Below are 15,809 nucleotides of genomic sequence, written 5' to 3'. Positions count from 1 at the left end.
CTCACCAGCAGCACAGCAGAAAGCTCTCCAGTTCCCCATCCCTGCCTGCTCGCTCCCAAATTTATTCAATTTTGTTGTGAGATCATTTTTAAGTCAGATCTAGTCCCAGGCAGGAATGAGAGGGAGAAGTACTCTGCACGGGGGTGGGAACTAGTCCCTGGGGCAGGTCGAAGAGCTCCTTATTCCAGGTTTACAGCAGGGTCACGCTTGCGTGACTCCACCTGGGCAAGCCACACCAGACGCGGTGGCAACCTGTGGCTGCTGCCCAGCTGCATGGAAGGACAGAGCCGGTGAGCTAGCAATGGTGCTATTTAACCTTTTTGTGTATGTACTTTATTTTTATACCTCATGAATCTGGATCCTCCTGCTCCTACTGCACACATATCTCCGATCGTCTCTTAAAAGTTTTCTGTTTAAGAAAATTCAGCTACAGTGGATTAAATTTACATCACTGGTGAATTGACAAGTGCTTGCTGTTTTCTAATGAACAGCTTAATGAGTTTACTTTTGCATAGGGGATATTTATGTGCTCTATAGCTTATGTTTCTTCTCTGCGACACATTAATTCTTGCATCTGATGACTTTAAAGGTTTATCCTACGTTTCGTGGCAGTGAAGCTGCACTGCCTATACAACGCTTGTAACACCAGATTGCCAGGACATTTATATCCCTAGCTTAACCTGTGAAACTGAAGGGAGCTCACACTGCCCCTGGGGATTTAAACTGAGCATTGCTGAAATCCTGTCCCTTAGCGGGTGAGCGCTGGCTGCTGAGTCCATAGGGCACCTGATGGCTGCCAGGAGAGCCAAGAGTGACAAGGTGGCAGCCACCGTCTGCGGGGCCCAGGCACGGTACCCGCTGGTAGCCCTCCCAGCCTGTGCCCTCCCAGCCAGCTGTGCAGGCCCAGCCATAGTTTGGACACATGGCATTCCCAGAGGAAAGCAGGGAGCCGGTACAATGCAAGAAACACCCCCCAGCCCACCGAGGGGTCTGGCAGCTTTCAGCTGGTCTATTTTCCCTCTCTCGTTTTGGGTCTCAGCCGTGCAGCTGCCGAAAATGTGGCTCTCGCAGGGACGTCACTAGATGGCGACAGAAGTTTTCAAACCGAGCTGGAGCCTCCTCAGGGTTGGCACAAGGCATAAGGGATGTGGTTCAGGCTTTAACTCCCCAAAACTGCTCTCGGCGCCCGGAGGAATGAGGCTGACCTTGGTAGCACCGCTCCTGGAGTCCACTTGATCTGCAAAAACGTCAGTCACAGAGAGACGGAAAGAGCTTAAATATTGTGTTAGCACTTCTCTGCACAGTGCCAGAACGATCCTCTAATTTACCCTACCTATAAATAACCCTATGGGGCAGAAACTCTACCTTGGGCTGCTGATGGGCCTCTTCAGCTCCAGCTGTCACCCCCCTTTCCCTCTTGGAGAAGCAACAAACCACATTAGACTACGCTTACCTTTGTTTCAAGGCAAGAATCCAGCATGCTGAAATGGAGATAGAGGCAGTTGCGCAGCTGGAGAGCCTCTGTCTGCCAAGGGAGCAATGCAAATAATCACGTCCCATTGCATCCGCTGCAGCTCCTGAGCGTGGACGAGTAACCTGAGCTTGGTCAATGGAGCAGAATAATAACACTGAGGTGCCCAGAGCGGCGTTTGCCACGTCATTCAGGAATAAAAATGTTTGGTGCCTTCGTACCAGTCAGCCATCACCACAGCACTGCCCTGGCATATCTCCATCCTGCGCTCCGGCTTGGGTTTAATTTTATTCTATGCAAAAAGGGAGAGCAAAAGAAGAAAAAAAAAAAGGGGGTCAAAAGAGGAGAGGCCAAGAAAAATTAAATTTAACTTTATAGAGAATAAAAGTCTTCTGCAAGGAAGTCACTTGCTTGTCATTCTGGGTGTTAAGCTACTCCCTGGAGAAGCCGTGGGAGGCATATCTCATTACATGCTGCAAACACGATTAACTTGTTTTTCTGTATAAATGACCCCTATGATTCATTGTTGTCAGGCAACCTGCACAGAGTTTCAGTTCCAGCTGAATTTAAAAAAGGGGTTGAGCAAATTGTTGGTGTTTTCTGGCCCATGATGCAAAATTGTAAAGCCACAAAAGGGTTAATTATCGAAACTACTTTGGAGTATTACGGAAGTTTCCAAGGCCAAGAATGTCGGTTTCTCACATGTCTCTGTTTGCACTCTGCTCTGCTGCTGCTTACTGTGCTCTGCTACAGGAGCAGAGATGGCACCCCAAAATTGATGGCATCCCTCTGCCTCACAGCAGGGACAGTAGTACCTGTTGGGGCATTGAAACTTGTCCCCTGGTTCTCCAGTCCCCATAGCACATCATCTTCAACACCATCTTCATGGGCTTGCAGGGACATTTTTGGCTGCCTTTACATGTGCCTGTGCCCCAGATTCCCACAATGAGTCAGGAGACGACACACCTCGCTAAGGGCAGGTCGTCTCCTCCTGGGAGTCAAGGATGAATGCAGGCATGGGCAGGGCCTGGTGGCCTCTCTGCAGCTGAAAATGAGTCCTCCCAGTGCCAGGGTGAAACCAAGGGCAAAAGTACTTTGCCACAGACTTCACATTCTCGTATCACGCTCTGAATGCCATGTCTTTTTTCATATACCCTGCAGTCCTACATCACACAGTGAGGGTTTGGATTAAATTGGACCGTGTGAGATAGATAGATAGAAAGAAGAGGCCATGCTCTAGATGACAGTCTTTTGGTTTCTAATTGCTATCTCTCGTCCAGAGGGCAGAGGGTCTATCTGCACAGCCTCCCAAGTTTTCATCTTCACAAGAGCTTTGTGACCAGGAGAACATAGACAGGCACCGAGGCATCAGCAGCAGGAGCAACCAGTCAGTGTGCTGGGAGCCTGCAGCAGAGGAGGGACTTGCACTGGTGCTGCACCCCAACCCCAGCCCCTGAGCCACCCTTTCAGTCACGGTTGGGTCAATTTTAGCAGAAATAGTCTCTCGGTGGAGCTGAGAGCAGAGAAGATTCATTGCCCCTTGCAAACACTGCTCAACCACTGCAAGGCTCAGCGGGCAGGGCACTGCCCTGCAGCACCCCGGGGAAATGCATCGGTGAGCATCTGCCGTGCCGGGGCTGACAACCCGGCACGTGCCGTTATTGCCAGGTTGGTATCAGCAGAGCTTTGGGTAAGGCTGGAGCTCGCAGGTGACAGCCCCAATAGTTGCTCTGTTTTTCCCCAGAAGAGGAAACCCAAACCACATACCTCCCCTACCCTCCATCACTGTTCATAAGGCAGGTGTCTCTCAGAAAACATGCTGCTGGGCTGTTTGAGAGAATTTTATGGGTTTTTCTGGTGCTGTTTCTCTTTTCTCTTGGCAGTCCAAGTGTGTTAGCACCCACCAGCATCTCACTGGGATGCGGTTAAGTGTAAATCCTGGAGCACCACAGAAGCCATGTAAAGCACATTCCTGTGTTTCTAAGGTGGTGTTGTGGAAAGAGGATGAAACCACATTGTGTCCTTCCCAACACACCGCTTAGACTGGTAACAGGAGTGGAAAGGCAGGAGCAACCCACCTGGCCATCACGAGGGCTGGGTGCAGGAGAGGAGCCAGGGGGCTGTCAGCCAGGGGAGCATTGAGGAGACGGAGGGCAAAGCCCTCGGGGCACATCTGGCATGGCTGCCAGGGCAGAGGGCTCCCTTGAAAGGCAGGAGCTGATGAACCAAAAATTCACCCGCCGGCTGGGCTGGGGTCCTGCCAGGGCCAGGGGTGCTGCCTGGCTCTCCCCGCCATCGCAGAGGGCTGCCTGAGAGGAGGTCGGGATTGCACCACCCGCTTCTCCTACCATGGAAACCTCTCACAAATCCCTGCTTACCCTGGCAGGCCTCAGGCTGACAGTAGCAAGCAGTTTTCTGCCAAAACAAAGGGGGATCAAATGACCCTCTCTCCACAGCCAAGGCAAGGTCCTGGTGGAGGGATTTCCCTGGGAATTCCTCCCTGAAAGACATGTCTACCTGGGAAACAGGGAAAGGGAAATTCCCACAAGCTCCAAAGCTGTGTTTTAGCCATTCGTAGCCAATGTCAGCGATTCATATTCAGTCGCTGCATGTGGATGGGCAGCCCCCAGCCAGGCTGGAGGCAGATAACCCAGCCCCCACCCTGTGCCCTGGCAGAAACAACTGCGGCAGCACCAGCCTCCTCCCTCCGGGCTCCACCGAAAGCTCAGACCCACCTGGGAAGTTTTAGCCTTTTTTTTTCCCATTGGTAGTTCAAAGGAGTAAATGTAAGTCTCTTTCGTCACGACCGTTTTTGTGTGTGCTGGACCTTCTGGTTTCCAGTTACCACCGAAAGCGGAAGCGAAAAGCAGCAAGAAAAGCTGTTCTTAGGGTATTTTAGGCTCAAGCAAAGTCAGGAGGTTTTGGAAACAAAACAGGGGCATTATGAGATAATTTGGTTTGTGCTTAGCTAAAGGAAAACCAAATTTTGACACTTGCTTATCCCTGTGAACCAGCCACATACTTTCTCCTCCCTCTGAAATACTCACTCGGTATCAGTATCCACAGCTCAGTTACAGTTTTGCCTAGCAGAAAATGTTTATGAGTAATAATATTTTGCTGTTCAGTCAGAACTCCTGTCTGAAGGTCTCAAAATAACTGCAAAATTTTAATTTTGCCAATGTAAGAGCTGAGAAACAACAGATTTTCTGATCATGAGGCCTTACATTGCTTGCCCAAGTTTATGCTCTGTTTCTGGGCTAGAGCCCCGCTATCCTATTTCCTCAAGTAGGTAATATTTCTTCACATTTTTCTTCATTAAGTGGCCATATTTTGATATAGGCAGTAACTGTCTCTTTTTCGTAGTCATTCGTTTGTACAGATTTGGTGTTAGCCACCCAGGGAGGCAGCAGCAGAGCTGAGAACGACACTGCACTCCCTTAACCCGAGATGCAGCCGCGCGTCAGCACTTCTCCCCCTTTCCCAGCTGTCCTCCTACTGTGGACCTACAAGGATGCAGTGGGGAGTACCAGGTCTTGCTATGGCCACCGAATTCTTCGGTCACTCAGATATCATGAGAAATGTTGGAACAAAAGCCAAGAGAAAGGCTTTGATTTTTCTTGTTGCTTTTAATCAGCACTGAGTGTACGATGCTGCAGCACAATGGAGATGGCCTGGACCCAGAAACCAAAGAAGAACAAAGAGGCCTCAGAAAAAAGTATCTGGTCAGGATGGAGAGATGAGATCCAGATCTGCTTATCTGCCTATACACTTCTTACAAGCGAGGATGACAAGTTTCTCTGCAGTGCAAACATGTTTGCCAAGAGTAATGACACCAAGTGAAGATTTAAAACTGCAAAGATCGTCTGGGAGTAGTGAAAGCCTACGGGTTTTTCTTTGCTAGACCAAATGACTGTGAGAAATTCATACTGGAATAGGTCAGCACGGCTACAGCTGCAGGCTATGGAAGGTGCTTAAAGTGAAGAAATTTTAGGTGATGTCCAGTGGAGTTTTCTGGCAATGGAAAAGGAGTGCAAAGTCCTGGCTGCACAGTGAAAACAAACGTTTCACGACTTTGTGCTATAAGGACAATTTGGGGTTGTGAGACCTTAGGATTCACGGCATGAAATCTATGTAGCTGAAAGGCTGACCTTGGGGGGCTGGATCTGACCCAGCTGACCCTAGTTGATAGAAAACTTAGATCTGGGCAGGGAATTGTTCTTGCAGCCTACAACCTATCGTCGGAGCAACTTCCCATTCAGCTCCAAGTTTCAACAGTTGAAAAAACTTTTCTTTCTGTGCCTAGTCTTACTAGACAGGAAGCGAAAAATAAGATAGAGTAGGAGATACAAGAAGTCTAGAGGGCAGGAGAATGTGCATCAAGGAAAAGGAAGTAGTCATGCTGATAAGGACAGTTATTAAGGAAACATTACAGTAAATGAGGGAGCTGTGCCTGTTTCCGCTAAGAAATATGGTGATGTCAGACAGAAATAAAGAACAAAAAAATACAGGAAATCAAGAGAATCATACATAAATGCAGGCATCCCAGGTGGAGGAGTATCTTGATCTTCCAGTGGAAGAAGTGAAATATGCTAGTAGAGAGATAACAGCAGTCAGAATGTCCCCTGGGGTTGTAGGGTTGATAGCGAGCAGGAAAGAATAGTGCCGGGGAGGTGATGGAAAGCTTTCTTCACTTCAGGAACAGGAAAGAAAACAATTTTTATCTGTGTAGAAGTCAATTTGTTGAACCGATCATAAATAAGTGCTAACAGGGCAGTTGTAGGAATCTGTTGTAAATTCCTTGAGGTTAAATTTGCATTGTGACAGCACCCTCCAAGTACTATTAGAGGTGGGGTAACAATGACAATTTTGGAGGCCACAGGTTTTTTGCTCATGGACTTGATGTGCCAAGGGGCAGGGCCAGCGTGTGATGTCCCTCCCCGCTGTAGAACCAGGCATGAGCCTAGCATGGAACCGCAGCACCCTTGCCCACCTCTTCCAGGTGTATTGATGGGCAGCTGTCATATGTCCAAGAGGTCTCTATTTGGTTGCATGACAGATGCACACAGGCCACAAAGGAGGAAAAAACACAGAGCCCTCAGTAGCCAGAGCAGCAGGGAACGGGCTGTGGGCTGGCAGGGCAATTCCCTGTCCAGGCGTAAGTGTTGACAAGCTTATGGGCTATACGTTATCCAAACCTCCACCAAGCAGAAGATGGAGAAGCTGTTAGGAGAAAGAAGAAGGTATGGAAAGGCTCCATCCATAATGGGATGAGTTAGTAGCTGAGTAAGGGTTTCAGGTGTAAGCAGGAGCTTACAGAGGTTGGGAAAAGGGACTGAGCAGCCAAGGTCATGCCTTGGACATCTCAGAGTGCAAGGGAAAGTGAGAGCTGTCATGAGGCAAGACGAATCAAAGGACATTAAAACAAACAGCAAAGTATGGGTTAAATGAAGTGGAGAAAGAACTCACCGCAGGAACTCTTCCTCTTTTGTGCAAGGTCTGCTGCATGTGTCGCAGCAGTGCCCGGGGTGTTGCAAAAACCAGCATGATTGTACAGACATTTTCCCTGGCAGTATTTTTACCCTTAGTCTCTCCTTAGTTCTACTTTTCCTTCAGTTTCTAGGGAAGTCTGGGCATAAAGAAATAATAAATAGAGATCCTTTTGACATGATCCAGGGCTGGCATCAGCTGGTGCTGGGCTTTAGTTCCTATGTCCTTTTTAGGATCTGGCTCCAGACACCTTCCTCATTTAAGCTCTCCGGAAATCCCCAGGCTAGAAGGACTGAAAATAAAACTAGCTTAGACTTACCAGACTACAGGAAAGCACCTGAAAATGCAACAGAAAAAGAGCTTTTCCTGCATTCAGGTGAAGTCTGAAAGCGGTTTTCAAAGTAAACTTTCCCCACTGCCAGCTCATTTCTGCGGTGATCTCCTGCATAAGGAAACTTCAGCCTGAGACAGACTTTTCCAAGCTGTCAAGGGGGTGCAAAATGGAAGCAGACCCCCTCAGAAGGGTCACCTCCCTTTCCCTCCCTTCAGGTGGGCTTGCAGTGCCCGAGGAGGGTCAGGGGCCATGGTGGGTGCCTTACGGGGAAGGTTGGCAGGGGAATAGCAACACCTCGGTGCCCACGGGTGCTCCCGGGTGACTCACCCGGCAGCAAGCACACACAGCACCCTCCGGCTGCCAGGAGGGCACCAAAAACCATCAGGGCAGCGAGCGGCAGCCTGGGAGGGAAGGGGGCAAAGCCTGGGGCTCGTTGGTCTGTGCAGGAGAAGGATGAGAGTGGAGTGGGTCTGGGATTGCAAAGGCGTGAAGACACTGGATGGGGCAGATGAAGGCACAGGAAGGGATGTGTCTCGTAGGGTGGCTACTGCCACACTGGGGGCATGGGATGGACCAGACACAGCAGCCAGCTCCCGTGTTCTTCCAACATAGAACTTCCCACTGCCACCAGCAGAGATGGGAGAGAACTCTGGGAAGTGCCCCAGCCCAGGGGTGCCCACGCTGCCCAGGCTGCCCACGCTGCCCGGCCCTGCTCGGTGCTACTGCTGTTCTCCGCTTGCAGCAGAAATCCACGTAGCTCACGTCCATGAGGCCAATTTTCGCAGCTGGTGTCACTCAGCCATGGCATTCGGGTCTTCTCATATTTCTGAAGGACTTCATCCACGGCTCTCCATCCCTCTGCTCCAGGGAGCAGGGCAGAGCAGAGGAGTGGGGGGAGTTTCTGTGAGGCGTCCCTTTGCTTGTGTTATGCAAAAAGTTAGACAAGATGATAATTTTCCCTTTCAGTTTTAAGTTTTCTGAACCCTTTCCTCTCTCTATCATCTCATGCGTTTGCTCAGTTCATTTTGCTACGGGTGGGAGCATCTACAGGCATCTCCACCATCCTCTCAGGGACTCCACAAAACCTGGCTGTGGAAAGCACCTCAAAGGCCGGGGAACCACGGCAGAGGAAGGTGTAAGACAGAATGTGCCATTGTCGAAATGCCCAGCCCGACGCGGGGGCAGCCACATTCCCTCCCGCGGTCCCGGCGTCCACGTCTCTCCTCCCCGGAGTGCGGCAGGCTGCGAGCTCTGCCTCACACGGGGCACGCGGACACGCTGCTCTCCGGACACGAGCCTTTCCTTCCCACACCCTCTGAAAGGCGAGATGAGCCTCAGGCACACATAAATAAACATTATACTGTGCTTGGCTCTCAACAGCAAGGAAATAGGCTGAGGGCTCCAGCGCACATGGCTGAGAAACCGTTTACCAACTGGGACCAGTGCAGGAGGATATTCTGTCCCTGGCAGCGTGCCCATACAGTTGGCAGCGTGACGCCGGGAGTCAGCTACACACCAGGAGTGAGTCTGGGAGAGCTGTGGAGGTTGTGAATAACGCTGTGTGCACCGCCCTGGGATGGAGAGCTGTGTGAAGCTCATCGCTAGCAGCAACATAGCTTCTTAAATATGTGTGACTGCATGTTGTCCCGGCAGATGGGGGACAGACGTGCTCTGTATGGAGTTTCTCAAGTGCCTAGAAAAGCTGCAAGTGTCTGAGGGTACCTGAGGGCAGGGTGGGCACACACCAGCCTGTTCCTTTTTGCTTAGAGGAGAGTAGGAATTTAAACCCAAAAGATGAGCCTGCTCAATGAGGTGCAGGGTGCGAGCCGCTAGCTACTGTCCTGCAAAACAGGCAGGTGTGTGCTAGATGAAGGTGTGGAAGAGACTTACTTCAAAGAAAAGAGAAACCTGTGTGCGTGTTGTGGAAAAATGTATTAGGCAAATTAATAAGACTGCATCTCGTGTCTCTGGTCAGCTTCTGCCCCCCCCGGTGCCCTTTTGGTGCATGCATCACCCTATAGCTTTGACTCACGAGTTGGCAGTGGAATGGCATTGGATTTACTGTCTCGTGTCCTGAGAGAAGGCGGGGTGGAGGCACTGACATTGCTGGGAAAGCGGAAATAATCTTTAACCTTTCCGCTCTGTATTACAGCGGCAGGGCAGCGCTCCCGCAGGAGATGCGCCGGGTGCCGTCTCAGCAGCAGCTGGTGTGTGCAGGGCAGGACCCTTCCCACAGCGGTCGGTCTCCCACAGTACCCGACACCTGAGCCAGCCCAGCACTGCCAGCGGCTGGCTCGGGGCAAGCACGGTGCACAGGCCATCTCTGCTCTTCAGCGCATTTTGGTGACAGCGCAGCTATGCCAAATCTCCTCCACTGCTAAAGGCTTCTCCCTTTCCAGGCTTTCTGCTTGGCTCCTCTCCCAGCAAAACCTTCCCGCGCGGAGGCTGGCAGGAAGAAGAGAGTAACCCTCATATCACAGCGTTAGTGTTTACGTGGACTCCTCTGCTCAGAAAGGCACTGAGGTCCTGGCAGTCCCTCTCCCAGTGACCTTAGAGGAGAGGGGACAGGAGATGACTGAGTCAAGCGGGGGGAAGCATGGAGAGATATCCCTGCCCTGCAGCACATCAAAAGTTGCCTGAATGGGGGAAAGGCTTCTTTCTGCAGTTTCTCCCAGGCACAAGGAATAGCCTGGGAGAGCTGCAGGGACAGGGAGTAAGAGACACTGTGTTATAGGGAGGTGGAAATTATAAAAGCCATTCCTGAGACCTTACAGTGCGAGGTGGTCACCCAGAAAGGAGGTGAGGTAAGCAAGCAGAGGGTCTGGGACACCAGCCGAAGGTGGGGCTGCAGGCAGACGCTGAAGGGAGGTGAGGTTCGCCATGGCTTGTGCACCAGCTTTCCATCCAAAGAATGCGTCAGCTGGCAATGGGGTGGCTCAGCTTTCCCCTGCTGCCTGCTGCCCACGAAAATTCAGGTCTACAGAGAGCAGAAGATGTCTCTAGTCCAACCCCTGGCCTATGCAGCGCCAACTGTAAAGTCACACCTGGTTGTTTGGGTTGTCACATTCAACTCTGAATGTGTCCCCTGTATCCGTAAAAAAAACCAATTTACAAACCTAAGGCAACTGATCTCATAAATTAGACTTGACATTGTGTATGCAATCTTATGCACTCTGATGGCTTTTCAAAACTCTGTTCTGAAACTGTTATGTTGCTGCGTGACTTCAGCTTACTAGTCAGAGCCTCACGGGACTTGGGAGAGGAGCACTCAGCAGGGAGTGTTACAAAGATGAGTCATCCTCAACAGGCCGATATTCAATAGCTGGACATGTTTCCCTGGTGTCTAGCCTCTGCCTCATTTTGTAATCTTTCAGGGGCATAGGTCATGTTGTCTGAGACAACATTTGCAAATACAACACCGACAATATCATTTTGGAGAAGATGATCTGTCTTCATGGCTTCTGGTACTAGTTGCTCCTGTGAGAAGCTTGACTCTGCTGTGATGGCTTTTCACATAGCAGCACTATCCAATTCACTAAGAACACTCCCTAAATATAAATAAGACCTTTTCTGATTAAGAAGGCACAATGAAGTACTGCAGTCATCACTATTACAAAATCTAGAAGAATAGTATCTACTGAAATATGAAGGCTGGGCATGCAAAACATTGAAGTCTAAGAGAAGGCAAATTCCACCTTTTAACAGCTCGAGTCTGATGAAGTTTGCAAGGAGCACTACATTTCCTTGCCTAAATCCAGAATTTTCCTCCTTTCCCCAGGCAGCTGAGGGATGAAAAGTCTCTTTTGATGGCCTTCCTACCATGCTGGTTTCATCTCCTACGTGTCCTGGAGATGAAAGTGGTCTAGAGGTGTGCATGCAAGTGGGCTCTTCGTAGAATCATAGAATGTGTTGGGTTGGAAGGGACCTTTAAAGGTCATCTAGTCCAAACCCCCTGCAGTAAGCAGGGACATCTTTAACTAGATCAGTTTGCTCAGAGCCTCATCAACCCTGGCTTTGAATGTTTCCAGGTTGCCCACAACCTTCTTACAGAGGGGTTTGTTGGGTGGTCCCTCCTGTCCTCTGACATGCCAGAACATGAGGTGTGAAGGGGTGGCCGATGCTGGGCACGCAGGCCGGGCACACGTGCTAATTCTGGCTTCAGGCGTATGAATGTGCAATGCTGCCCAAGCGTCCACCTGATAAATCAGCACTGGAAGTCACCCCCCAGTCATCATGGAAGACGGAATGATTCTGGCCCCGTTTACAAATTTCACAGGGCGCAGGAGGAAATACCACACCTCTCTCTGAGATATGCACACTCAGAGGCACACCTCGGGGCCGCCTCCTTCCAGCTCATTTCTGACCTCTTATCAAATCTGCCCTTATTCACGTGCAACTACAGGGAAGGCTAAGAGAAGATGCCGCAGCTAATACAGGAGTCCTGCTGCAAGGCTGGAAAATAAAACCTAACCGGGGTAGTAGTTGCATAAAACAACACAGAAAGGGAGCCAGACATTCCTGAACATTCTAAACATTATTTGGGTCATTTCCCTTCCCTGAAGTGTTGCTCTTTCGGCAAGATAAGTTACTGATACGTTGCAGCCAAAGATGTTTTCATATTTCTGTGGAAGAGCCAACTTAACTTCAAAGGATACTCCTTGCTTGCTCGAAAAGATATTTTCTTACACAGAAAATGGTTCAGTTTTCCCTGAAAATACCCCAGTGCATACATGAAAACGGCATTCGGCTAACTTTGCCTGAGACAGTGAAACCTGGTTCTCTGTTCTTTCAAAACCACCTACACTCAAAGCCACAGGGATGTATCACACTGTCCCCCTTCAGAGGGTCTGCAGGCTGAGCATGGAGCTGGTTAGACCAGGCATCATTACACGGGGGTTTTGGACCATTTTTCAAACACATCCCTTAGCGGGAGCCCTTGCCAGCATCCCTGGTGCCCTGGTGTTGCCATCTCTATATACCAGAAAGCGTGGTCCCCACAGTGCTCAGCCCAGGCCCCCTGGCAAGCACTTTCCCATCAGATGCTCCTGGGGGTACAGGTTGGTCCTGGGCCACTGGCACCTGGGGGATGGGAGCACTGTGCCACTGGGCTGCTGTCGTCTCCAGAACATGTCCATGCTGCTGGCCCTGCCCAGGGCAGCAGCCAAAAACCACCACCTCCATAGACCTTGGCAGGAGCTCAGCAGCTGAAGGAGCCGAAGTCCCCAAACAGCTCTGCTGGTGCCACTAGTGGCAGTCAAGTCACCTCCAAGGAGCCAGTGACCCAGCGCAGAAGCAGAGAGGTGGTACCAGCCTCCTCCAGCATCCCTCTGCGCCTGTGCCGGAAGGCCACCCGGCTGGCTGGCACCACGGGATGTGCTGTGCAGACAGTGACTTGCGGGGACCAGACGGCGTTGCAGAGGGAGAATGAACACTGTGGGATGGGAGGGAAGCTGGCACGGGTGATGGAGACACCAGGTTTGGCTTGGTGTCTGCCGTTATGCACAAAAATAAGGCACAACAGCTCAGTGGCTGGAGGGGATCTTTATAACACCAGTGGATAAAGGCTCCTGAGGCAGTATCCGCAGTAACGGTGTGATACAGTGATCCTCAGTGACGGTGTGATATGGGCACCGCTCTGCTCAGGCTCAGCTCTGCCATGAGCTTTTGTGCACCAGGGCCATACACAGCAGCTCCTTCTCACTCGCAGCTTAGGCAGGAGAGAGAGGAGCTGACAAAGTGAAAAAACTTACACTGGGAATTCACATACCAGTTTTGAAGACTTCCTCTTTGGGCAGACTGTGTTTTTCTTTTTTTTTTTTTTTTTGGTGGGGGGAGGGGGGCAGGGTAAGGAAAAAAGTTGACCTTGGCTTTCTGTAAGTGAAAGTTAGAGGAGAAGGCAACCCTTCGCACCACCAACAGCCTTGACAGGCCCAGGCTGCTTGCTGCCTCCATGGCACTTCGACTCCAGAGGTTTGAGGGACGCCTTCCTGCCACCCCCTCCTCTGGGGCTCTGCGTACACCTCACCGAGTCCCTCCCTGCCTGTCTCCCATTTCCATCCCCTCGCCCTTCTTTGGCTGCGTGCCACTTCAGCATGTGACTTCCTAGCAGCACCAGGAGGGATTTTACAATTTTCAAACACCACCATTTATTTGACTTTTTCATATTGACAAAGCTATGCTTCGTGTCATGGCCTGCAAGTGGGGCATTGTCCCTCCGTGCATGAACACTCTGGCAGCATCCTTCTTCTGAAACTGGCTCCTGCTGGAACAAGGTTCACACTTGAGACCAGATTTATGGGTGACCACGACATTGCTATTGCACGTAGCTTTGACGAGGATCCGCTGTGCACAGCCATTTTCTCTTGCACATCTCACTCTGGAGCATCCCTGGCTTTCCTCCCTGCATCAGCCTCCTCCGGTCAAACCCACCTTCTCCTGGACACCTCTCGAACCGACCCCGTGGCCGTGCCACCCCATTGTGCAGGTGGCACGTGGTGCTGCCTTGCGCGGGAGGCGTGTGGTGCAGGTGAGCAAAGGCTCGTGTCTGTGGTGGCAGCTCGCCTCCTCCCCAGTGAGTCACCCTGCCCCAGTATCAGTCGGCAGGGCTATTTCTGGTGGCCAGCCTGAAGCAGCGCTAGTGTGCCCGTGGGACTGTAATGAGCCACTCCCAAGGTCCGGCTGGATTTTTTTGGGGCGTTGCTGAGTTTGGCCAGCACGCACCATTTATAAAAGACTTGTTTTCCCACTGCCCAAATGATTTGGCTGGTGACAGTTTTAGAAATGGACCTCGCTGGGCCTTTCCTGTAAGGAAAAAAAATGGATGCTCAGGATCCAAATTGTGCTTCGGTGCTCATTTACTGGGAACGTGCAAAATCCTTCCTCCCTGGGCATGGGATGCAAAGCAAAGCGTAGGGAGCAAAGTCCTTGCCTGCAGTGTCTGACCCTGCCTTGGAAGCAGCTGGTACAGCCCCAAGGGAAACTGTTTGCAGCCATATAAACCTCCCCAGTTATGGCCACACATGGCACAGTGCAGCTCCCTACACCCCAGCCCTTCCCAACCGACCTCTTTTCGTCTTTTCAACTGCCGCAGGGGTCACACCTCCAGCGTCCCTTCCCCACCTGCCTCTTCGCTTCTGCTGTTTAGCCGGAAGAGCAACACACTGGTGTCCCCAAGGTCCTAATGAAGGGACCATCACTCGGCCAAGGGCCTCCCTCTCCATCCCCACCAGCACCACAGCGGGGGAGACATGGCAAACCGCTCTGTACCTCTAGCGCGGCTTCTCTCAAACCTCCATCTAGGTTAACTGGGAAGCTCATTTAAGCCCCAGGCAAGAAAGCCCTTATTTCTGCTTCTTCCAAGTTGTCCTTCAAGTCTCTTCTACCCGCTGACATTTTTGCAGGATTAGAAAAAAAAGGTCTTGATTTTAGGAGGAGTTTAAGAAACTCGCGGAAACCAGGCAGCAAGTGAAACCTTCTCATTTAGAGGAGGCATGGGAGAAAGCAGTTGGGGCAGGAGGTGCAAAGGAGCAGCAGATACAAGAAAACAGGAAAAAATGGGGTTTGACTTCTCCCTCTTCCCCCACGCTGTTTCAAAGGCGTGACCTAAATCCGATCTTCCTTCACAAAGGAGTGGGGAGCTTAGCGTGTCTTAAAATGATCTCCACACCCGCTGAGGGCTGCTCACATCAGGAAGCCCTGCGGAGGGGCACAGTGGTGGGCTCGGTCTCAGGGTCACAAGCTGATTTGAGCACCAGAAACCTGCTAAGCCCACAAGGACACCGCTGGCTCTCCAATTTCAGCAGTCACCGCGAGCGGCGGGGTTCTCCACACACTCTCCTTTGCAGTTAGCATGAGTCTCAGTATTCCCCCAAGAGAAAATGAAACTGCACACCAGAAATCAACACAAGCAGGGCAAACCATTTGCAAAATCCCGCGGCGCAGTGCAGACCAGCCACCCCCCTGGGGCTCGTGCCAGCAGGGTTTTCCCACCATCCCTTTTCATTCCTCCACCCTCACCTCCAGCCTTGGTGTCTCCGAGTACACAGCTGCTCAGGCAACCAGATTAGAGAAACACTCTTCCCCCTCCCAGGCTGTTTCTAACCCAGCTCGTTTCCCTGACCTCGTTCCCCAGGTGGTGGCACAAACAGGTGAACCTACGCAACACAGGGATCAGCCACGGGGATACGCTCGGGGGATGTGATACACTTGGGACATGATGTATTGCACCAGAGAGAAATCCCTGCGTAGCTGCAGCCTGAGGCTCACCTGAAAGTAGTCCTCAGCTACTAGAAAGCTCACAGAGCCGGTAGCGATGCTTGGTGTTCGGTGTACCTGAACAGCTACTTGTTGATTGTGTCCTAGTCCTCTGAAGTGACGTTTATCATGAAGCCTCATGCTGTTTAGACCCGTGGATGTGCCTATAAAGAGCTATTGGTTTGCTCAGTCAAACCTTATCACCTATGTCTGGCAACACTTACACTGTAATTACTTTGGATAACCTCGTCACTTATTACTTGC

The sequence above is a fragment of the Chroicocephalus ridibundus genome, chromosome 2, assembly GCF_963924245.1.
Source record: "Chroicocephalus ridibundus chromosome 2, bChrRid1.1, whole genome shotgun sequence".
Lineage (NCBI taxonomy): Eukaryota > Metazoa > Chordata > Aves > Charadriiformes > Laridae > Chroicocephalus > Chroicocephalus ridibundus.
Note: the sequence above shows the minus strand (reverse complement) of the source record.